This window comes from Colossoma macropomum, unplaced genomic scaffold (genome assembly GCF_904425465.1).
Source record: "Colossoma macropomum unplaced genomic scaffold, Colossoma_macropomum, whole genome shotgun sequence".
Taxonomy (NCBI): domain Eukaryota; kingdom Metazoa; phylum Chordata; class Actinopteri; order Characiformes; family Serrasalmidae; genus Colossoma; species Colossoma macropomum.
In genome coordinates this window covers 413,504-439,080 of record NW_023494796.1, presented here as the reverse complement: position 1 = coordinate 439,080, position 25,577 = coordinate 413,504, and the positions used below count along the sequence as shown (strand labels likewise).

The window sequence follows — 25,577 nt, the reverse complement described above, 5'->3', positions numbered from 1 at the left end:
CAAACTGAAAATATATCAACATCAATTGCAATTATATATATATATATATATATATATATCAATTTATACTGGTTCTGCTTTACTTCATTTCTACTTCTACTATTTAATTCAATTGGAATGTGTGGCATTAATAAATAAAAATAAACCCCAGGTTTGACCGGGGTAATTTAAGACTAGGCATTACCATCATAAACAGGTGATGCAATCACAATTAGGTATAAAAGGAGCATCTCTGGAAAGGCCCGAAAAATTAATAATCCAACGGTTTAAAAAAATACAACAGTTAAAAAACAATATTTCTTAACAACCAGAAGGATCTAGGTGTTTCACCCTTTACCGTGCATAATATCATCAAAAGTTTCAGAGACACTGTAGAAATCTATGTGCATAAAGGGCAAGGCTGAAAAAAAACCCTCAACTGAATGCCCGTGACCTTCAACCCCCCCGGGCAGCACTGCATTAAAAACCAGCGCACCTCTGTGATGGAGATCACCACGAGCTCGAGAATACTCTGACAACCCGTTGTCATTAAACACCTTTCGCCACTGCATCCACAAATGCAGGTTCAGACGGTACTATGCACAGCGGAAGTCAAATATCAACAATGTACAGAAACGCCGCCGACTTCTCTGGGCTCAAGCTCCTCTGAAATGGACTGATGCTCAGTGGACACATGAATTGTGGTGTGACGAGTCCACTTTCTATTTCCATAAACAAATTGTTTATGTAAATAATGGACATGGTATTCTTGTGGCCAAAGAAAAAAATTACCATCCAGATTGTTACCGGCGTAAAGTTTAAAATCCAGGGTCTGTTGTAGTTTGGGGGGGTATTAGCGGGTATCTTGCAAATCAAAGCACCATTAACGCTAAACACATTTTGGAGCAACATGCACTGCCTTTTTCAGGGACGTCCACGATTGTTTTAACATGACGGCACCAAGAAACATTCTGCATGTGCTGGACTGACCTGCCTGTCTGTTATTGAAAATGTTTGGCAAAATATATGGATCAATTGGTGTCTTCATTCACTAAAAAACATTTGAGTGCTGTTAAAGGGAAAAATGATGTAACACAGTAGTGAACATGCTCGTGCCCCTACTTTTTTGGAATGCGTTGCAGGCACCAAGTTTTGAATCCATGCTTTACAAAAAAAAAGTAAATACGATAAAACCTCAAATCCTCAAATATTTCAGTTTTATTACTATTTTCACACACTGTCCCAACTTTTTTTGAGGTTTCAGTTTATAAACCTTAAGTTTCAAAACATAACATCCCCAGTCAATGTATGAAAGCTGAGCTGCAGAAACAGCCTGCTTTAAATTACTGGTTTTTGTGATGTCACAAACACCCAACACACTTGTACGTATTCAGCCAACAGCAGTTCAGCCCCACCCACCTACTCTGGAGTAATAAGCAGTTTTTGGACTGGACTGCTTTTTTAATAGGGTGCGATACGGGGTAGCCAGTCTGAACAGAGCTCATTTACATATATCAGTCTTAAAGGTGCAGTATGTCCTATGGAAAATAACAGAATACAAGAAGAATGTAGGATATAGGCCCTTTAAGTTTAGACAATGACATTTTTTTGGATGTAAAGAGCTTGAAACAGATAAAAGACCGAAAAGAAAACCTATGTAGCTCTCTCTCTCTCTCTCTCTCTCTCTCTCTCTCTCTCTCTCTCTGTCCACTCTTAAAACATTAAAGCCTCCAAAGGCAGAAACGTTCTCATACACATATTAGAGAAATATAAGAACTGTACCAAACCAAATGCGTTTTTCTTGTAAAGCTCCACCTGAACTGATCTCACCTGTCTCCAACATGGCTTGTTGAAAGTATGTGTTGATTCGACTACAAGCCGTAAGTCGAAAATAATCAAAATCACACAATGGGCCTGTTGCTTAAAATGTAAACTAATTAGTAAGAGTCTAGTAAGAGTTTGAGTTTTCAATAGGCTATGTACTCCTTAAGCCTCCTGTATTGACCAGTCATGAGTCCAGTGCTTTTCTTTCTTTCTTTCTTTTATATGTAACTGATCTTATTGAGCGATCCTCCCACATTTCGCATGAGGATCCCCTCGAACGCATCCTGCAGTTTTTCATGTGCAAACTGCACATTTAGGTTTGTGCACCAGTTCCGTATGTAACACGTGGGCAGAATGTGTCCGTATTGTGTCTGAAACTGGCACGAAAGGCTTAGTACATCAGGCCCTCAGATTCCTTAAAAGTGGTGGTGATAGGAACCAGGGGTCGCCATGACTACAACACAAATATAGACATTTTATTTACTATCCAAAACCACCAGTGAACCTACACGAGTCTTCTGAGTTTGTATGTAATTTCGATGATAGTAAAATAGAGGAAAATCTGGAAAACCTCGTTTTCTTGGGGACTATTTTGAACGTCTTGCATGTATCCCTCCACTATGAATGAATTTTAGGCCAATGCCCTTTCAAAGCTATTGTAAAACCGTGTCTCAGGCATCGCGCTCTGTATTCATAACCATTTGAGAAAGTACCGTATGAAAATACCGTATGTAGTTACTTTCTGTGAGAGAGGTTTTAGGGGTGTTCAACTCTTCAGACGTCTGGTTCCGTTACTGCCACTGTGAACACACTGTGATCTGAGTTGAAACAGAGCATTTCATGTCACACCAGTCAGAATAACGTGATCTTGTACAGAAATGTGAAGTCAGTGGAATTCACCCTCAACCCTCTTCTGTTTTACTCTAACTGCTGAACTAGCATCCCCTTTTACCTGCCATACTCTGCTGTGTATGACTGTTCAGGAGCTGATCTGAGATTAGCTTACACACTTGCTTTGCTACGCGAACAGACTTTGATCTGTTGACCGTTTGACCTTGGGCAGTGATGAGTGACGCTAACTCTGCTTTATCAGTAGCTCACTGTTAGTGTGATGTGTTTGTGTGTCTGAGTGAGTGTGAGTGGACAGTTGTAGAGTAGTGGCATAAATCTACATCTATGGAATATGTGATTCAGTGTAACTGTTGATGTGATATATTTGCCTAATATATTATGTAATAATGGTGTTGATGTGAAATGTGTGCAATATATGATGCAATAACAGTGTTGATGTGATATATTTGCATAATATATGATGTACTAACGGTGTTACTGTGATATATGTGTGTAATGTATGATGTAATAATGGTGTTAATGTGAAATGTATGTAATACATGATGTAATAATGGTGTTGATGTGTGTAATATTTAATGTAATAACGGTGTTGATGTGATGTGTGTAATATATTATGTAATAACGGTGTTGATGTGATGTGTGTAATATTTAATGTAATAACGGTGTTGACATGATATATGTATGTAATAAATGTATAATAACTGTTGATCTAATATATATGTAATATATGATGTTATAACTGTATAATACATTTTATTAATGTGCAACCAATATTTACAGCTGACTTTATTGAGAGAGAGAGAGAGAGAGAGAGAGAGGGAGAGAGAGAGAGAGACAGAGAGACACAGAGAGATGTGCTTCAGTAGCATTCTTTTAAACAATATTACGTAAGGTACTTCTTAGCTTTCCATGACTGCCTCTTGTGTCATTTCTAAATAGGGTGACCGTGAAACTATGAACTACTGTGAGTGGTCACCAAGCTAGTGGACAAAGGCCTTTTAGTGTAGGATATTAGTAATATATTGTAATATACTGGGCTATAATAATAGTATATATACATACATATACACACACATGCAATCAGTGTGTCCCTTACATATATCTATATATGTTCCTATATGTAATAAGTTCAATATGTATTATACATGTGTAAGAAGCTATATGTAATAATATGTCTCGTGTGTGTTATACACATTTAAATGTCTGTGTAAGAACAATATGTCCCATATGTATGTGTGTCTTTGTAATAATAATAATATGTACATCATAATATGTAAGTACACATATATGAGTATAATGTGCTTCATAAGTATTAAATACATGTACAAATTAATATGTAAAAATAATTCTTGCATGTCCTGATTTTAGTAAATGAAACACTGATCTTTTCTTCACATTTTGCACCAGAGTGAAGATGCCTGTGTGTATTTGTGTGCGTGTTTATGTAATAACTGGTCATGTGGGCAGTAGTTAGACCTGTCAGTAAAGCTAACAGTCCCTTTAACTGCCACATCCTGTCTGGATGCATAACAGGCCACTTTGCATCGGCATCTGAGTGTGATAAGCTTCCGTATGAAGCTGTTGTTTGGTTTTTCTATCAGAGTAAAGCAGCTGCATTTTCTACTGATATGAGAGTCTATAATTAAAACGCAGATAGAGCCTCTTTTGCTTGTGACACTGTTATTGTCTTTTTGTCAGCTGTCTGCTATATTTTTTATCTATTGCATATTTCAGGAGCACTAGCTGTTATTTAACGAAGGTATTTAACGAATAACAGTTAATTACTATTACAACAGCAAACTTAATTATGTTAGACAATATATAAACACAATGATATTTAATGGATCCAGACTGAATGAATAACCGACTCTAAATGTAGGTATTGTGATATAAACTGAGTCTGTTCTACAGTTTCTCATTAGGTTGAATGAATAACTGACTCTAAATGTAGGTATTGTGATATAAACTGAGTCTGTTCTACAGTTTCTCATTAGGTTGAATGAATAACTGACTCTAAATGTAGGTATTGTGATATAAACTGAGTCTGTTCTACAGTTTCTCATTAGGTTGAATGAATAACTGACTCTAAATGTAGGTATTGTGATATAAACCGAGTCTGTTCTACAGTTTCTCATTAGGTTGAATGAATAACTCACTCTAAATGTAGGTATTGTGATATAAACTGAGTCTGTTCTACAGTTTCTCATTAGGTTGAATGAATAACCGACTCTAAATGTAGGTATTGTGATATAAACTGAGTCTGTTCTACAGTTTCTCATTAGGCTGAATGAATATTGATGGCCTTTTTGTCTTATCTATTAAACCTAACCTTCAGCCCATATCGCCATTGTGTCATATCAAGCCCAGAGTGCCTGAGCAGTTAGCAAAAATAGGTCAGAACTGTTGATGTTGCCACATTTTTAGGTTGTTTTGCTGTTCCTTGATGTGACACTAAGACGAACTGACACAGTTTTCCACTTACCACAAATATAGACAGTTAGCAAAGGCATTTTTGAAGTTCACTTCTTGACATTTGCTTATTTGAACAGCTCAGCACGGAAGGAAAGGGTGTGAATATTAAGCCATGCAGTTAGCACAATGCTAATTTGCAACGGGAAAACCTCAGGACCTTCTAGGTCTTCAGAGAAGGCCTAACGACAAGTGTTGTACTCATTCTCTTATGTCATTGTTTGCCAATGTCCAATCAGGACTGTTATCTAGGTAAACATAACCAAGCGAGCTCTCCCAGTGGTTAGGACTTCAGGAGCCGAACTGAAGGCCTTACACTTTAGATTAGCTACCAACATGATTAGAAAGTGACAGTGGAATCAACCAATCACGTTTTGGTTTACAATCTGACGGACCAATTTTGTGACAAAACTTCTTCTGGAAGTTCTAGATACGTTACTGACTGTGAGTTGTAGTCTAAACAGGTTTCAGGTAGTTGTTGTGAACGGCAAACAGCGGCGGGTATTCACAGTCAATGATGTATCTAGAACTTCCAGAAGAAGTTGGACGAGTAGCTGAAAACCATAGCAGCCATCTTGAGTTTGTCTGTACTTCTGTCCAAGCAGTAGACTTTAAAATGCCTTTGCCAACTGACTATATTTGTGGTAAGTGGAAAACTGTGTCAGTTTGTCTTAGCGTCACATCAAGGGACAGCAAAACAACCTAAAAATGTGGCAACATCGGCGGTTCTCAGTTATTTTTGCTAACTGCTCTCCACTTTCTAATTATGTTAGTAGCTAATCTAAAGTGTAAGGCCTTCAGTTCAGCTCCTGAAGTCCTAACCAATGGGAGAGCTCGCTTGGCTGTGTCTACCTAGATACTACGCTGACTGTGAATATGCACAGCAGGTTTCAGGTAGTTGTTAGGAAGGGAAAACAGCGGCGGCAGCTCTAAGCCAGAACTCGTCACTGAAAGAGTCACTGTAAATATAATGGCCTAAACCTTTAAGGCCTGGCTCCAATAGTCACAGCTAATTGATGTTATTTGTTAGCTACATTAGCCTCGTAGCTCCAGTGCAAAGCTAAATAAGCAAATTTAGATGCCAGACATGCCTTGGGTGATTGGATTTGGGTACAGGAGGAAATGTATGATTTACTCAGAATCTAATCAGATAGATCTGGATTTTTAGTCCACTGCTAGCATTTCGCTACTAGCTGCTTCTGCTATTGGCTTCAGTCAAATTTAATATTTTTTACCTTTTTTTTGTCTTTCTATGCCTTATTTGGGACACACAAACTACACACACCACACAAGGTTACCTCCTCTTCCTCATTGGGTTTAGCATAGAGTTAGCATAGCCTCCTATTATCTTATAGTGAGGTGCCTTGGCTGCTTAGCGACGAAACGAGGCAGGCCCCTTATTGCTTCAGGGGTTTTGGCCCAGGGGAGCTAACCAGATCTCCCTGCACACACACACACACACACACACACTTGTCTGTGCTCCGTGAACTTAGCACTACTGCCCGTCGGTACTTTCAAGCTCGTTAGCTTTCAGACCTTGAACTTTGTGCATATTTGTGCACGTTGCATGTACGTGATGTAAAGAACCGCTGGGCACACATAGATCTTCCAAACCTGGAGTTCAAAAAAGCACCAAAACTACCACCGTCAGATAAACAGCACTTAAAGCTTTCGTCTCTGAGAGAGAGGAGAAAATCAAGCTGCTTCAGATCTGAAAACATCCACAGGTGTTTCTGTCCATCCTTCCACTGTGAGAAGACGACTCAGCGCTGTGGGTCTGAAAGGATGTGTAGCTGTTCAAGAAGAACCTCACTGAGAAAAGGAGACGGACACATCAAACAAAGAAGCTGAACAATGGACTGACCACCCCAGAGTCCAGACCTCAACACCACTGAATGTGTTTGATTACTTCAGAAAATGATCAACCAGCTTCTGAGACTGAACTTTGGAGGTGTGTCTGCAGATTCTTTGAGGGACTGAAAGTGAGTCTCCTGAAAAGAACGGAAGCTGGAATAAAGGCGAAGAGCGACTCACTGAACACTGAACAACCTGGTCTAATATTTAGTTGTTGAGGCTTCTGTGGACTTTTCTGTTAAATATGTTTTTTTTCCAGACACTGAGAAAATGAATAACTTGTTGTATTCAGTGGCTGTTTTGACTGGAAATTGAATGAGGGGTGGTCTCTGACTTTTGCACAGTACTGTACGTGTGGGTGTGCTGGCATGAAGTGTTCTTGGTAATGGGGGGAAAAACACATTCCAGGGCTGCCTCAGAGAAGTCACTCACACACACACACACACCGGTCGGTCGGTGTTACTGCGGCACGATTTGGCTGCAGCTAAAGTCCAGGGGGGAGGGCTCTCTCTCTCTCTCTCTCTCTCTCTCTCTGTCTCTCTCTCAGTCTCAGCCTCTCTCTCTCTCAGGCTGGACTGCTCTGCCTCCTCGTTAGCTGTTAGAATGCTGACAGGATCGTATGAGACAGGCTCGTCCAGGGCTGTCCTGAGCGTGCATGCGCTCGTGTGACGTGTCTCCTCTCATCTCCTTGCCAATTGCGGACTTCTCACTTTCCCATTTTCCAGCGTTTGGACCATTAGGTGAGTAGCTGTTGCTAACTCAGTGTGGGCTGCATGCTAGCAAACTTTTCCATATACAGTATGCAAATGAACCTGATGAAAATGGGTCTTTCATATGCGCATATCTTTTGTGTTGACTTACTGGCACCTCATATGGCTGTATGTGTTTCAGTTCTGCCCTCTACACTGTGCTTAATATCACTGATGCTTAAGGAAAATGTGTCGGCAATATTAGGGGTCCAAGCACCAAATGCACCAATGCATCCTGTTGTTTTTTGTTAGGATTATTCTGCTTATTAGTATTATGAGGGCTAATTGAGTGAGTATAATAGCATCCATGCGGGCGCACTACTAAACCTCCTTATGGTTTTGTGTCAGTATTGAGTATTATGGGTATCAATATTACAACATAAATCTTAGTGCTGACCTTATACTTTGCACTTCATGTGTACATAATTAGTGTCTGTACTATTATATACACACTGTATAACTAGACAAGTAAAAACATGCTGTTTATGGGTTCATAATTAGGCTGTGTAGGTGTTTTAGGCTTTGAATTTGTGCCATGCATACTACGGTCAGATTCACTGACCACCAGTAAGTTGTGTAACAAGGAGGGATCCATATATCAACTGCACGGAGCACGTCCTGCGGTTGGCCGCATGCCAGGGCTTCCGTGACGTTACCGGAGGAATCTATTGAACATTCTGTGTGAGTTTACACACTCTCGCACGTCACCATAGCAGCGATAGATGGCATGTGTGTATGTGTGCGCCATACCCCCCCCATGCTGATGTGTCTTTTCACAAGGACAGTTACAACTGCTGGCTCATATGTTGGTACATTGCCAGTACAGAATGTTACTGATAAGAAAAAGTGATATGTAAGAATATATTAGTCCTCCTTATATGCTAAATAAGTGCGTTAATGGGAATTATCTTAAAGGAATACCCCACTGTTGCTTAACCTAGTCTTTACCTGGTGCTTCCAAAGCATATAATCGGATACCATGGGCAGTTATTTTGGCAAGTTCTCATGTAATCAGTAAAAAAAATGGAAATCAATGACTTAAAAACATGCATGAATTCAATGTGCACATACTGAAACACTTTCCAACTGGCTTCTGTTTTAAGTGTATATTACAATAATAGGTTATTTTATTTAAAAATCTACCACTAAATAGCCAGATGGCCTGCTCAGCCTATCTTACATGCTGCCTGGCTTGGATGGTATAGACATTGGGATATAAATGGCAGGGTAACATTTAAAAATGGGTACAAAGACAAGATATGTCACATTTTACTTAAGCTTTATTGCTTTTTTAATAAAATATACACTCATTCCTAATTTGAAGCCTGTATCACGTTCTAAAAAAGTTGAGACAGGGGTGATTTAAAACTAGGAACACTGTAAATACATAAACAGGTGATGCAATTATGATTGTATATGAAAGGAACATCCAGACAAGGCTGAGTCCTTTTTGAGCAAGGATGGAACGAGGATTACCAAAAAAGGCACTGGATCACTGCACGGGCTCAGGAATATTTTGACAAATTGTCGTCAGTAAACACTGTCCTTCACTGCATCCACAAATACAGGTTAAGACTGTACTATACACAGCAGAAGTCATATGTCATTTCAGATTGTTTATGGAAAAAAATGTGTTTTCCAAGCAAAGAAAAAAAAGGACCATCCAGACTGTTACCAGTGTAAAGTTCAAAATCCAGGGTCTGTCATGGTATGAGGGGGTTTTATTGGTTAACCTGCACATTTGCAGCATAAACACTGAACACATTATGGAGCAACATGTGCTGCCTTCTAGGCGCCGTCTTTTTCAGGGACGTCCATGCTTATTTCAACAAAACACCAAGAAATATTCTGCATGAGTTACAGCAGCAAGGCAGGAAGGGATAGCAATGTAACACAGTAGGAAACATGTTGCAGACGTCAAATTTGGAATGAACATATCACTGCTGTCAGAACAAAACCTTGTATCTCCGTTTTGTTTTTCGTTTTATTACATAATTTGAAAATACCTGTTGTACTTTACATTTTATGTATATTTCATGGTGAATGGACCAAGAGATATGGCCCAAAATTACTTGGAAAAAAGTCTGGTTCCATTCACTTACATTAAAAGTAACATACATTTTTTCCTTCTCCTGTAAAGAACAATGAAGCTCAATAAGGTAAAACATACAATATTATTTATTTATTTTTTGTACTGTGTTAAATTGAATACAGGCCAAACAGAATTGACTAATCAGTGTTTTCTGTTTTTATTAGCATTTCACACAATGTCCCAGATTTTTGGGAATCAGGGTTGTATACATATTTATCAGTGTATATATTATAAAGTATTTTTCTTCCAGAAAATGTTTTTTTCTTTTAGTAAAATTAAAAATATAATAAGTGTTTGTATATTACCACAGAAGGCCTCTGTAGAATTCTAAGCTCAAATCAATAAACGATTACGATCAAACAACATACGGTCATTTGTATCAAACGTACATGTACTCAGGCATGAACCTCAATCATTGAATCTATAATTAAACTGAATATAAGCGTCATATTTACTGTCATTTGTATTGCGAATGTGAACAGTCATGGTCCTATATACATGTAAGTCACTGCATGTATATCAACCCCTGCCAAATTATTAAGTATCTGACCATTATGACACTATGTCATTACGATATATGACCATTGTGGTCATACACAGACCACTGTCCATCTCTGGCAGCATCTGTCCATATTTATTCATTTATTTTTGCTTCTGTAATCAGAGTTATTAGATTTTTTTTTAAATAACTCTACAAAGTCAGTCACGGTCACTTAGTGGCCACTGCTTGTTGAAAAAGTGGCTTTTCAAAAGGCTCGAGGCATATTTTTAGCAATGCTGTGAAAATGGAAGCATCCATCATTCCCTCCTGTAGCTTTAAGAGATATAACAGAGCTTCGTGGTTAGGCAGGGCTGCTGGTGATCTGGTGGACTGTGTGTGGTGGGATTAGAATGATTTGGCGCAGAAACGCATTTCTAGGATTTGATTTCTGAGGCTCTTTTTGCTGTGCTGTGGCATCACCCAGGCAGATAATGACTAAGCAGATCGTCCATCTCTATGGCAACCGCTCGGATCCGGGAGAAAAATAGCAGGAGTGGCGTGAGCTCCCTGAAACACGACGTGTGAAACAGACAAAACTTATACCAATACATTTAACCCTTAGACGCCCAGAGCTGTGGCTGCAGGGTGTTGAGTGTTTCTGCAACTATGGGCTGTTTTGACTGTCCAGACTTTCATAAACGCAGTAAAAATGTCTTGTCCTTTCCACAACACAGTGTTACAGTAATGACACTGGTACTGTTTTTTGAGTATAAACCAAATGACATGGTGTATTATAGCTTTGGTAAACAACTTCTAATACAGTCGCATGCAGATGTTTGAACATCCCCAGGTCAAATAACGTTTTGTTGATTTTCTGAGTGAAAATAAGTTACCGTGTCATTGCAACACATCCTTGCCTGATGTTTCCATCAAAAGTAGGTTTGTTTAGCTTTATTTTCAGTCATTTGGTCAGTGTTGCGGTAAGGACACATAAACGTGGGACAGATATATTTACAGAAAAGAAAAAAAAAAACATGAAAGAAGCTTTTATTTCAATATGTTTTGACATTTATACAATGCAATTTTGTAATTCCGTAACTTTTCATGAGTTGGAAGATTAAAATTATGGGTGTGGAACATTTTTACGAAACCATATGCTTCATAAATCACTTAGTTCATTACAGTTGGCAGAAATGTTGTGTTATGGTACTAATAAACTATTTTTTATGCTTGGCGCCAAAAAATGTGTATCCAAAAATCCACAGCTGGGAGCTAAAAGTGCCCGCATGTGTGAAAACATCAAGTTATGTAACCGTTACGTACTTTTACATTCTGCAAGGACAGATCTTCTGACTTTCTTATGATAAATGAAATGATAAAAACATGGTAAAAATGTAAAAGATTGCTTTTTCCCACAATACATTTCCACCTAGTTCAAATCATAATAAAATGTCTCGTCTGCTTACAAACACAAACGTGATGTGGATATTTAGAATCTGCACTTTCCAAAACGTTTTTATTTCAAAGAGCAACAAGACAGAAATAATTCCAATAAAATTCCTAAATCCAATAACAGGTTTTTGTTATCTAGTGGCTTTCGAGGGTTAATATGTAATGAGTTGGCCTTTGCAGCACTACTTGAACCACAGGGAGCATGACTGACAGCTGTAGAGTCAGTGTGAACTCTGCCCCCTTAAATTCACAGCTATTAGCTTTGTGCTAACAGCACTGATTCATTTGTTGACTGTGGTTTCCGTGTGGGTATCAGATATATGGCAGTGTATGGATTTCAAATATAGGACATATATTAGCATACATGGATTTCACTTATATCCAACTTCTATCAGTCACATATAGACATATATATGACAACTTATTTGAAATATGTGGGACATATTTCAACATTCAGTAATGCATCAACATATCGCTGTTGTCGGAAGAAAACCTTATATCTCCAAAATGGTAACTTTACAGGAGAAGGAAAAAACCTACTTTACTTTTAATGTAAGTCAATGGAACCAGATTTGTTTCCAAGTAATTTTTGGCCTTTTCTTTTGGTCCATTATTCAAGAAATTTAAAGACAATGTAAAGAGTAACAGGTACTTTCAAATTATGTCAAAAACTGGACACATGGAGATACAAGGTTTTCTTCCGACAGCAGCGATATATAAACATATATGTGCAACACCCTGTCGATTACATGGTCTAAGCTGGTTTATACTGGTTTGTGCTGGTCTAGTGCTGATCCAGTCCTGGTTTGGCTGGTCACCCATTATGGTCATACATCCAAAACACAACATATACTGGTTTTGCTGGTGATCAACATAATAACTTGCATTGCTGGTGACCAAGGCTGGTCTTTGCTGGTTTGGACATATATTTAACAATACATGATAGTAAGCATTAAACATATATGGATGGCATATATTACTCATGTATGCTAGATTTATGTTATATAATACAATATTTTTTATTGCATGTGTCTTGCTGGTGCTTCTCATTTAGATTTTCTTGATTTGAAAAAGTCTTTGTATGTTTGTCTTTGGTGTTTGTATCAGACACATATATATATATATATATATATATATATATATATATATATCGCTGTTGTCAGAAGACAACTTCATACCTCCAAAATGGTAACTTTACAGGAGAAGGAAAAAACCTACTTTACTTTTAATGGCAGTCAGTGGAACCAGACTTTTTTCCAAGTCATTTTAGTTCATTTCTTTTAGTCCATTCATCATGAAATTTACACACAATATAACAAATGTTTTCAAATTATGTCAAAAACCGAAAAATGCCAAATCTATGTATTATGTACATTTTATGCATATATATTGCAATATTTAATACTTACATTGAAATACATATACATTGAAATACAGGCCTGACTCTTTATGTTATAAGTGCATATATGGCCATATATCAGATTTGTGCATGGGTTTACAGCCTGGAATGTCTTTTAACTGTATATATAACACCCATATAACATCATTTAGCCTGTTCACCTCAGTTTTTACTGAATGTGCCATAAACGAATTGAATACAAATTGAAGCTTGTCACCCTGGAAAGAGTAACTAGGCGGACAAATCTGTGTTAATATATCATGTTAAGTGGAGTTTTTGTCTTGTCATATGAAATTATTTGTCTTCAAGTTGGCAATGGATTGAATTGCTGGCACAGGAATGTGAGTATGTTCAGTTTCGTGGACTGTGCCCTCGGGCCACCCATTCTTCAGCCGTTCCACTCCCTGCTTAGCAGCGAAGAACTCAAAGTCAATTCACACTCTCACTTCGACTGAGCCAAAAGGCAGCTAAGCTGTAGATCCCGTGCGATTAAGATAATTACTGTTAGCCTGCTATTGTAAAAAAGTGATAGGATTACTGAGCTGAACTGCATTTTTTCAGTTAACTTCAAGCATAAAACAAGAGCATTAAGTGGGATTTTTGAATTCCTTTACACGCCACTGGGCTAAAAAGCTCTGGCGCTTTACGGTAGAGCACATGGAACCCAACCAGGGGACTTGGGGTAGAGAGAAAGTTGGGCTAGTTAGCCTGATTCCAGCAGCCATTTCACTGGTCATGCTATGCTTGTCTTACTGCTCTGTTGGTGGTGTAGCTCAACAAATGTTGACAAAAAACCTTAAAACAGAATCAATTAGTACAATCCAGAAGGACTTCAGGTTAAATTTGAAGGTTACACTTGTTAGCTAGCCAACCTTTAGGCTAATGTGTGTCAACAAGCTAAAGCGTTTCACTTCACCTCAGAGATGTTGCGGCTGCTTCGTTCTTTTTTCTCCAATTTTTCTAGCTGACCAGTGGCGGCTGGTGGTCAAGTTTGGGTGTTAAGTTTGGGTTTTTGGGTATTAAAATATGTGAAATGTGTGGGAGAGAATGGAAACCGTAGCATCCATAGCAGTTGTGCTAACAGAAAGTAGCACGAAGAGGAGCACACGGCAAAACAATGTAATTTTTTGTCAAAATTAAACTGGATTTACACAATTTTCAGTTCTGATATTTATCTGACAATGGGAAAATATGAACATAAGCCAGTTTGAAGGCAGTTCAAAGCAAAAAAGTGTGGAAAAAATGCTAACATTAAATAAACAGAAATCTTTTAGCCGCTGGATGCTAACACCGCATGTTGAGGAGGCTCTGAGTGGTAGAGACTGCTCCTTCAGACCTGTCCAGTCATTTCACTCGGACCTACTGAAATGACTGGACAGGTCTGAAGGAGCAGTCGTTTTTACAGTCGTGTGGCCTCCACAGACAACGATTCTATCGTCAAAGCATTTGATTTACTAAATGCTATCGGGATATAAAGAATATTTCAAGAAATATCATAAAAAATAAAACACCTATTCCACTTTCAGGCCTACTATGTTAATTTGGGTATCACCTTCCATTACTTGTTAGCAACATTAATCTTAGAGCTCCAGTACGAACCTAATGATGTGATACTGCAGTTGGCCTACATAGTTTTCAGCAACCATAATCAAGCCATGTTCAAACTCCAGAGGTTTCTGTCTGAGTGCTGGAACAGGTGTGTTTACAAACACGCCTGCAACCGGGACACAAAGTGCACTTCTGTCCCCGAGGGACGGCTGCTTTTAGGTTAATGTGGAGAGAATTTGGAGGGAAAAGAGTCTTGAAAAGTGGAGCAAAAGAGAAGTTGTGGTCAGCTGGGGTTGCCTTTAAAAAATTCCCCCAAATCTGCATTCGCTTTGTCAGTTTGTGAATGGAATTATTGTCCCTTTTTCCGTTTTACAATGACACTGTGTTACGCAAGAGGAGCTGTCTCTAAGGAGACAGGAGGTAGGTGGGAGGGAGAGAGAAATAGAGAGCGAGAGAGAGAGAGAACAGGCTGAGAGAGATAGAGCCAGGTCTGATAGTAAACTAGACATTGCAAAATCTTTCATGTTGCTTTTCTATGTATGTTTTTGTTACACACCATAACGTTATGACCACCTCTTCATTTCTACACTCATTGTCCATTTTATCAGCTCCACTTACTATATAGGTGCACTTTGTAGTTCTACAGTTACAGACTGTAGTCCATCTGTTTCTCTGATACTTTGTTAGCCCCCTTTTACCCTGTTCTTCAGTGCTCAGGACCCCCATGGACCCTCACAGAGCAGGTACTATGTGGTGGTGTGTAGGTGTGTGTTGTGCTGGTCTGAGTGGATCAGACACAGCAGTGCTGCTGGAGTTTTTAAACACCTCAGTGTCGCTGCTGGACTGAGAATAGTCCACCAACCAAAAATATCCAGCCAACAGCGTCCTGTGGGCAGCGTCCTGTGACCACTGATGAAGGACTAGAGGATGACCAACACAAACTGTGCAGCAGCAGATGAGCTATCGTCTCTGACTTTACATCTACAAGGTGGACTGACAAGATAGGAGTGTCTAATAGAGTGGACAGTGAGTGGACACAGTGTTTAAAAACTCCAGCAGCACTGCTGTGTCTGATCCACTCAGACCAGCGCAACACACACTAACACACCACCACCACGTCAGTGTTACTGCAGTGCTGAGAATGATCCCCCACCCAAATAGTACCTGCTCTGTGAGGGTCCATGGGGGTCCTGACCACTGAAGAACAGGGTAAAAGGGGGCTAACAAAGTATCAGAGAAACAGATGGACTACAGTCTGTAACTGTAGAACTACAAAGTGCACCTATATAGTAAGTGGAGCTGATAAAATGGACAGTGAGTGAAGAAACAAGGAGGTGGTCATCATGTTATGCCTGATTGGTGTACGTATCATATTTCAGAAGCAAATTACTGAGTTTTCCAAAAAGGGACCAAACCTGGCTCTGATATACTGGATCTCCCCCAAACTGCCCTTCCAGATGTTTGGAGCATGTTTGGAGTGTTTGGAGCATATTTAGCATCTACTTTAAGTCACACCCATTGCTGATAGTGTTGGAATGTGTGTGTACAGCCATGTAGTCTACATAGTAAATCTTTACCAATAGTGCAAATCAGTTGAAATATGTTCTCTGAAGTAATTAGGTTCCATTAAACACCTTTGGAATGAGTTAGAGTGATGGAGCTCTACTGAACACCTTTGGAATTTATTGAACTGGTGAAACTTCATTAAATGCCATTGGGATAAGCTGGAGTGATGAAACTTCACTGAACACCTTTGGGATCATCTAAAGGAATGAAGGTCCATTATTGACTGTATTTGTGAAAAGCTGGAGTGATAAGGCTTTACTGAGCACCTTTGAGACGACTTGGAGTGAGGAAGCTTCAGTGAACGCCTCTGGGATGAGTTGAGATGAAGCTCCATCAAACTCCTTTGGGATGAGTTGAAGTGATGAAGCTCCATCAACCAAATGTGGGATGAATATAAATGATGAAGTTCCACAGAAAACCTTTGGGATGGGTCTGAGTGATAACGGTCCATTGAACTTTTTTGGGATGAGTTGGAGTGATGAAGCTCCACTGAACTCCTGTGGAATGAGTGGAAGTGATGAAACTTCACTCAACACCTTTGGAATGAGTTGGAGCAGTGAAGGCCAGTTGAGCTCCTTTGGTATAAGGTGGGGTGAAGAAGCTCTACTGAACCCCTTTGGGATAAGCTGGAGTGATGAAGGCCAGTTGAGCTCATTTGGGATGAGTTGGAGTTATGAAGGCCAGTTGCGGCCCTTTGGGATGAGTTACCATGATGAAACTCTACTGAACCACTTTGGGGTGAGTTTGAGTAATGAATGTGAGTTGACCTCTTTTGGGATGAGTTGGAGTGATGAAGCTCTACTGAATGCCTTTGGGATGAGTTGGAGTGATGGAGGCCAGTTGAACTTCTTTGAGAAAAGTCAGAGTGATGAAGCTCTACTGAACCCCTTTGGGATGAATTGAAGTGATGAAGGCCAGTTGAGCTCCTTTGAGATGAGTTGGAGTGATGAAGGCCAGCTGAGCTCATTTGGGATGAGTTGAAGTGATGAAGGCCGGTTGAGCTCCTTTGAGACGAGTTGAAGTGATGAAGACCAGTTGAGCTCCTTTGGGATGAGTTGGAGTGATGAAGCTCTACTGAATGCCTTTGGGATGAGTTGGCATGTTGAAGCTCTACTGAACCTCTTTGGGATGAGTTTAAGTGATGAAGGCTGGTTGAGCTTTTTTGGGATGAGTTGGAGTGAAGAAGCACCACCAAACACCTTTAAAAACTTGAACACCAGAGTTGAACACCTGTGGGCTGGAGGATGGCAGCCCAAAACATGGATCAACTTTACACCAGCAAGATAGAGCTATAAGGGAGGGGTTTCTAAGAAAGTGTCCAGTGAGTGTTTATTGCTAACTGTCTCCTTATAGAGCTTTCTTTGTAGGGCTCATTGACATGTATCACATTACTTTTGCTGGAAACTCATTGATCCGCCTGAGCAGTAGGTTTGTATCTAGAAGGTCATTCACTGAAACACAAACACTGTTTGTTCTATGAGAAGTCAATGCTGTTGTGTGCTTGAGTCTGTCTGAGCTACTGTGACCTCACGTGACTCCTTGATCACTTTCGGCTCGCTGGCCGCCTTCTGCCCCCGGCAACCGAGGAGTGTTCTAGAACTGCACTCTCTTTAGTTCCAGAATGTTCTCTCCCTCCCTCCATCCCTCTGTCTATCTCTTTCTCTGCCATTAAAGCAACTGCAGCGCACACCGTTAGCATCATCATCATAAAAGAGCTACTATGTTTTCCTTCAGGTTATTCCTTGTGTAGATGCCCACATTTGGGCTGAATGATATAATAGAAAAACCAAATAGAAATAAAAGAGTTTTTGATGTAGTATGTAAGCATAGTTTCTAAACATACCATTCACTCCCCAGTACATACAGTTCATATATGAAAATTATATGAAATTTCTGAATTCATCATGGTTATGATGTCACAACCATGAACACATTTACATAGGACCACCCATTCCGCATTAAGCCATAGCCAAAGCAGAATTTTGCAGTTCATGGCGAAATGGGTGTAACTAAGCCTGGGCTGGAAGTTTGACAGCAAAAAAAAATTGGTGTTGTTAGCAAGCTAGCTAACTCGCTAACCATAAACAGTACAAATGCAAAAGTAAACATAATTATAGCAGTTAGCGATATACTCGTCAACTGCTGCACACAAAGCAAAAAAAAGTGTAGATGTCTGGCGTGGCTGACAGCAGTGGCATGATTAGTGAGTGCAGGAGCATTTAGCCAAGAAGCTAACATAGCAGCTAACAAGTTGGCTAACTTGCCTACTATAAACAGTAAAAATACAAAAGTAAAGGTAGTTCTACTATCTAATACAGTCTCCTGTCTGAATTTATACCATGCAGTCTTTCTTTTATGTATATTTATAGCCCAGAGGGGATGAAATGTAAAAAGATTTGTGCTTAGACACTGCTAAAATTAGCATTTCCCTTCTTTTGGACATTCAGGAAGGAAGCCCCACCCCTTAATAGCTCAGTGCAGGCAAAGCAGTTGTGCTATTTTTAGAGGATGCAATTTTTGCCAACATTTACTAAAGTTGAACTTGATGTGAAGTTTCACGTGTAAAATTTATTCACTCAGGAAAAATGCGACGGGAAATCACCCATCATGAAGAATTCTTTTGAAAATTGCCTTGAAAAGTGAGAAGCTAAGCTTTCTTACAATATTCTTATTGTGAGTGCAACTTCTCTAAACAATCTCAATATATGTAAATCTCATTATATTTGCAACATAAGTACAATTTTAAGGCGTCAGATTTCAAATTGTCTAAAAATTACCCATGTTAATAGAATATGCATATCGCTGTTGTCGGAAGAAAACCTCATATCTCCAAAATAATAACTTTACAGGAGAAGGAAAAAAACCTACTTTACTTTAAATGTAAGTCAATGGAACCAGACATTTTCCAAGTCATTTTGGGCCATTTCTTTCGGTCCATTCATCATGAAATTTAAACACAATATAAAGGGTAACAGATTATGTCAAAAACTGAAAAACGACCAAAATGTTACTTGCTGTGTTACCTGCATTTGCTGTTAGTTGCTAGCTATATTAGTAAATAAAAAGTAGATCCATTTATTATATAAATATCCACTGATATGTTAAATAGGGATTGATAGTAAACGCTCATGGCTGGCCATCACTATAGAGCTTTCTGTCCGTGTGTGGGTGCGGATCAGAGATTATCCGGAGTGACACGTGTGCAGTGGAGCGACGTAGGGTGCGCTATGCGTGTCCCTTAACCCCCCTGCTCTCTACACATACAGTGTAACTATGTGAGATTATAGGAATTGATCCCACTTACTCTCACTGACTAACTCCCTCTATAGCTTTGTACCACCCAGTAGAAGATAATCTGCAGCAGAGACGTCACTTGAACACAGTGATCAATCTTCCCCAGATTAAACTTTGACCTGCGACATGGTTTGTGTTACAGAGTCACACACTGAGGTATAATCCAGCAAAAAAAAAAAAAAGATATTTTACACAATGTTACACTGTAACATACTGTTATCTCAAAAAACTGACAAAATGGACATCATCCAGCCTTTAACATAGCAGCTACTACTGTTTTTAGCTGTGTGAGGTGAGGCTAACATAGCTAAGGTGCTAATGTTCCCTAGTCAATGTTCCCTCAGCTCTGTATATGATATATCGTACCTCAGTTGATACACTAAAGCTACACTATGTAACTTTTGGGGATTAGGGGACCTCTTTGGTGGAAATGTGTCATTGCATGCAATGTGTATAATAGTGTGGGTTATGGTCCAATCCCCTTCCCCGAGCAGATGAATGTGATGACTGAAAGGGAATTCAAAGAGAACTTAGTCAACACTTGGTGAAGGATGTGTCTTCAGTGGACGTGAGGGAATCATATAGTCTACTATTGTCATCATATCTTCATCAGTATAATATTGTTTTTGCATTTGAGACCTAAACATCGAGCTGGACCTTCTTTTTGAGTCCATGTGTGTGATGTTAACACATATATATGTAGAATGTGGTCCGAAAAACTCCCAATCTGACAGCTCTGACTTTTAAATTTGTATTTCAGGCTGTACAGCAGCTGCGCACACACACCATTTGTTAGTATGGTGTAAAGTAAAGCTACTTCTTTTAATTTTAACAACAAAAAACTTTATATATTGCAGCATCAAGGAAACCTATAAGATGTCCTAAGGGCAAGGTTGGGGTCTTGGGGTCAAAAACAAGATACGGGGATCAACATGGCGCTGTTTTTTTCAATAGGAAAGCACTTGCTATTGGCTAGGCTAGTCTCAGTGAGCTAATTAGCTAAGATAAGTCTATTTGAAATGTGGTGCATTGCTCTTCTATTTTGTTGTTGCTAGCTGAGAAACCTTTAGTTGTATAAATAGCATGTTAGCAGGAATGTATAGTAGAATAGTAGTTTACTACATACAGCCCAGTTTAAAGTGGCAAATTAATTGTCATAGTCTTGAAATATTGAGTAATAGACAAATGTTGTGTTAAATCACAATAAGTACATTGACGTGCACTCAGTAATCCAAGCATAATTAGATTTCTGCAGTTATCTGATCATTCAAATGGTCGTGTAAACTCTGATTTCTTAGATTGGAGTAAAGTCTAGAGATCTGATTAAGAAATTCGATAAAGAGGCTGGATTTTAGCTCAGTAATCAGATTTCTCAGTGCATGTGAACTCTTACTCTGATTTCTTTCGGATTTCTCAGTCTGTGCATGTGCGAAAATGCTTGACGAAATAAAGGATTTAAACATTCTTCATCTTCTAGATGATGTATGTTCATATTTTCAGGTAAAGTGGTGTGATGTTTAAAAAAAAGCTGCAGCATAAAGTTTGAGTTTTACATTATGTTTACGTCATGTAGACCTAGAGTTTCCCCATTATCTGATTACTCAAGTGCACTTAAACGTGTTGATCAGATTACTGACAAAATCTGATTTTCTGCAGTTATCAGATTATTAAGTGCATGTAAAGGCACTCAGTGATATCTGGGCAACTTCTGAAGAACTTGTGGAGACATTACTGAGGCAACTCAGAAGCTTCCTAGAACATTTCTATAGGGGAACACAGGGCCCTGGGAATTGGGCTGATTCCATGGAAGCTCAAACAACATCTATTAGTATTGTGATAACCACATAGCGAAATCATCACATGCTCACCTCAAAGTGTGTCAAGTTGATAAGATACCTCAAATAGACTGACTGACACAATACGACATACTGTTATCTAGAAAACATGTACAAAAGTATGTCACCTAGCTAAAAAGAACCCTGATAGCAAGAGGATAGTGGACCACAGTCGGCCCACTGATGGCAAAGCTGGCGGTCCAATGGCGTTTTGCTCAGTGTTTTCTGGGCGGTCCACTAGTGGTTAAGCAGAGTATTAGACAAAATTCCGCTTATCATCACTCATTTTCCACTTAAAGTCCAATTTACTTTATACTTTGTAAAATAGTAGTTTAGTTAGTAAATTTAGTCTTAATTGAATCAAGTTTATTCTCTAAAATAGAAGACTGTGTGCGTTAAAAATTTGTTTGGGGAGATAAAAAACTATAGTTAGAGCATGTATGCAGGGCAGCAATCTGGGTGGTCCGAGGGTGGACCAGCAGTTAGCGGGGTGCTGACGTTATAAAGCCAGCGGACTGATATATGTTCGCCGTCTGGGAAGTAGCATGTTAAGCCTGGATTGTACTTTTGCCCATTTTTATAAAATATGTCTTACAGTGCACCTTCTCATGGTCTGAGACGAGCATGTTTATTGAGACAACAGTTAGCATAATGCTAATTGGTGAGTTACAAGTTTCCATTGCAGAATTAGTCCTACATTCCCAGGCTTCTATATTCCCATTTTATGTGAAGCACACTTTTTGTTCCCATTGCTCCATGTTTCAGTCCGATCATGTTTTCTCTGGTTCTCCAAAACCTGCCCAAATATGACTGTGATCTAAAGGAACATTCATTCAGTCAGGGGTGGGGACCTCCAGTCCTGGGGGGCCAGATTCCTGCACAGTTTGGTTATTTTCCATTCAAACACACCTGATTTAACTCAGCAGCTGATTACCAGGTTTAATTGGTGTGCTAGAGCAGGGAAAATACCAAACTGTGCTGGACTCCAGCTCCCAGTTCCTCATCATTGATTTAGTCTATTATTTTATGTAAGTGACTTCACTCTGCTAACTTGCTAGCTAGCCAGCTAAGTGCTACTAAACTAGCAATAACAAAAAGGTAATGTAACACACTTAAACTCGACACTTCTGAAAAAATGGTTTGCTTAGCCAGCCAATTAGCTCATTTGGGCTAGCCTAGCAAAGGACAAGCTTATTCCTGTTGTAAAATGGCCTCTTTGTTGTTCCCTGTATCACGTTTTTGACCCCAAGACCTCAACTGTGACCTTAGGAACCCTCTTATCGGTTTCCTTAATCTATCATACTGAGGTATCATATAACAGGCCGAAGGAATACAGGACCCTGGGAACACAGGGCCTTGGGAATATAGGTATGTTTCCACTTTCATTGCTTGTTAGCTTCATTAGCCTCGTAGCTCTAGTGGAAAAACGAAAGAAGCAAAGTTCACACACCAAACGTGTCTTGGCTGACTGACCACAGTTGGTGTGAGAGAGAAAGTGTCTAAATTAGGTTTTTCATCAAATTACCGTTTGAAGATATACATGCTGTCTCTCTGTCTCTTTAGCTTTAGCTTAGCATTGACTCGCTGCCTTGATGAATTAGGATCTTATCATTTTAGTGTCTCACTGTATGACTGCTTTGCTGACTCTGAGTATCACAGCCTCGGTGTCTTACTGCCTGCCTGTCTAGCTGCCTTTTTGCCCTTATTTGTCATTGTCTCTTAGCTCTTCTCTGAAGCACAACATGGCTCAGTGCTTTTGTTTACTACTGTGAGATGTTGTGTTTAGATGGCGTGACCTTTAGAGAAAGGTCCAGGTTAGTATTTGTGGACAGACAAATTTTTATGTGCCTTAAAATGTTAACAATTATGAGAATCTCCTCCTTTGTAGCTCCACCTTGCTGGTGGGTAGGTGGAGCTCATGAAGTGGTCATAGAGTGCAATAATAACCTGAACAGTGAGTGTATTTGTGATTAGTATGGCACAATGGAATTGTGTCTAATCTATTCAGACTGTTTTTTAACAACATTTAGCAGAAAAAGTAAAAATTTCAGCTTTAAAATTGCAGCAACAAATTTTTTTCTTGTTTTTTTTTCCATCTTGTTTAACTGAGCTGTCCCATATCTGTATATGCATATCTGTATAGCATTGCCAGGCCCTAGCTAACGTACCACCAGCGGTAACATTGATTCCTCTGTGAAAAAAAATGTATATAGTTACCACAAATATAGTCGATAAACCAAAACATGTTTGATATCTGAAGTTTTGGTTCTTTAGTTTTGCACTGCAGCTACAAAGCTAATACAGCTATCAAGCAATGGAAGCTAATTAGCATGTTGCTAACTGCATGACTAAATCATCAGCGCTTGCCTCAAACCATGTGGAGATGTTCAGTGATCTATAACAGACTTTATTATGTGGTTTCTGACCCTGTTTGACACACTGTTATCTAAAAACATTGACTAAAGTGCCAAAGCTAAGCTAAAAACAGTAGCGGTCATCCTGAAACCTGAATAGTGCCTGTGCTTTTATGTATGTTTACAGATAACAGTGTGTAATTCGGTCTCCACTGGACATCTCGGCATGGTTTGTGACAGGTGTTTGATGATTTAGGCTTGTAGTTAGCAGGGTGCTAAATGATGACCCTGCTGAAAGAAGCAGCATAACATTCTGAGCTGGTCTATGCTGGTCTGATGCTGGTTTAGCTGGTCACCCAGCATGGTCAGACCAGCATCCAAAACACAACATGCTGGTCTATTCTGTTCTTCTAGCAGGGGAGGCATAAGCTTCCATTATTTAGCTAAATTAGCCTCATAGCTCCAGTACAAAGATGAAAACTTCAGAAAGAGCTAAATAAGAAAAAACTTCAGAAGGAACTGAAACGTGTTTTGGAAGAAAACGTGTTTTGGCTGATCGACTACATTTGGGATAAGGGGCAAAACTGTGCAAGTGACCTTTAGCAGGGAGTGGTTCTTTGTTCGAAAGGCCGATTTGGGAAGTCAGAACAGTCGAGCCATTTGGTGAAACCTGTCACCCTGCGCTTTTTTGTGTGAAGACACAAGGCTTCATTGTCTTCATCGTCTTCCCACGTTGCCAGAGAAACTGTGTCCTGAATATTAAAATAAAACCATTGCACCTTTTAATAGCTTCTCTCTGACCCACATTAGCAGGAGCAGTTTGATGGGCAGCTGTGATGGAGCATGCTGGCCTCGCTTGGTATGAAGGTTAACCCGCTCATGCTGAGACAATTAGCAGACTGCTTGTGCGTTGAGGGTGGATGTTGTAAACATGGCTTTGCAGGAAATATATTTGCACTTCCAGTCAGTTTCGTAAAGAAACACTTCCCCAACAGAGACTTTATTCAGAGCCTGAGGAGAAAGTATTTATGGGTAGCAAATCTGAGGAGGGAATGACTCATTTTGTGTGATTATGAGGCCAAAACTCTGATGCACTTCAGATCATGAACACTTTGTTCCTGTCAGTGGTTAACCAGTTTCATGCTTCAGCATGGTTGGACTCTGTAGCCTATGACCAGCAGAGGGCAGCAGTGCTCTCTCTCTGTCTCTCTTGTTCTGTCTAACAACACATATAATCTCTAACTTCATGTAGCGTCCATGTTTCTCCTTTCAAACTCTGTTGAATAGCGTAGAAATGGGTTTGTGGACTCATGCGCAACAGTATTTGCCCTGATGAACAGTGAGCATGCCTGTAAGGTTTAGCCATGTCAGCAAGTGATAGTTTGTATGGATTGATTCATAAATATAGAACTAGCATTGGTTTTCTAAAACATTATAATTAGTTTGAATATATAGTTTTAGGCCAAACAGTCTAGACTGCTCGGACTTTAGCCGCTAGCTCAGAGAAGCTGTTGAAACAAGAGGTAAAATATCTAAATCTTGAGCAACATTGTCATATAGGTATTTGATTTACTTATTAATCTCCTTATTTTATGAATATCATTAATACTGACCTCATTCGGTCCATCAAATCCTGAAAGCAACAGAACAAATGAAAGAAAAAGGCACATAGCAACAGGAAAAAAGGAGCAATGATTTGGGACAAACATGATGTATGTGATGTAGGTCAGTTTTCTGCAAAATTGACCTCACTAAAATGTTGATCCTAGTTATGAATCAGTGTTTTAGTTAAGTTTATTATGAGATTGAATATTGTCTGTCTGGTGTTA

The 25,577-nt window shown here is 39.3% G+C and overlaps 1 protein-coding gene across 1 annotated transcript in view; it reads left to right on the top strand.

The window, feature by feature from the left end:
- The first annotated feature begins 7,536 nt into the window (after positions 1-7,536).
- Positions 7,537-25,577, top strand: part of mtus1b (microtubule associated tumor suppressor 1b) — a 79,662-nt gene continuing 61,621 nt past the window's right edge. The window contains exon 1 of the mRNA XM_036583558.1: positions 7,537-7,718. The gene's annotated coding sequence lies outside the window, so the exon portion shown is untranslated. The remainder of the gene's footprint in view (positions 7,719-25,577) is intronic.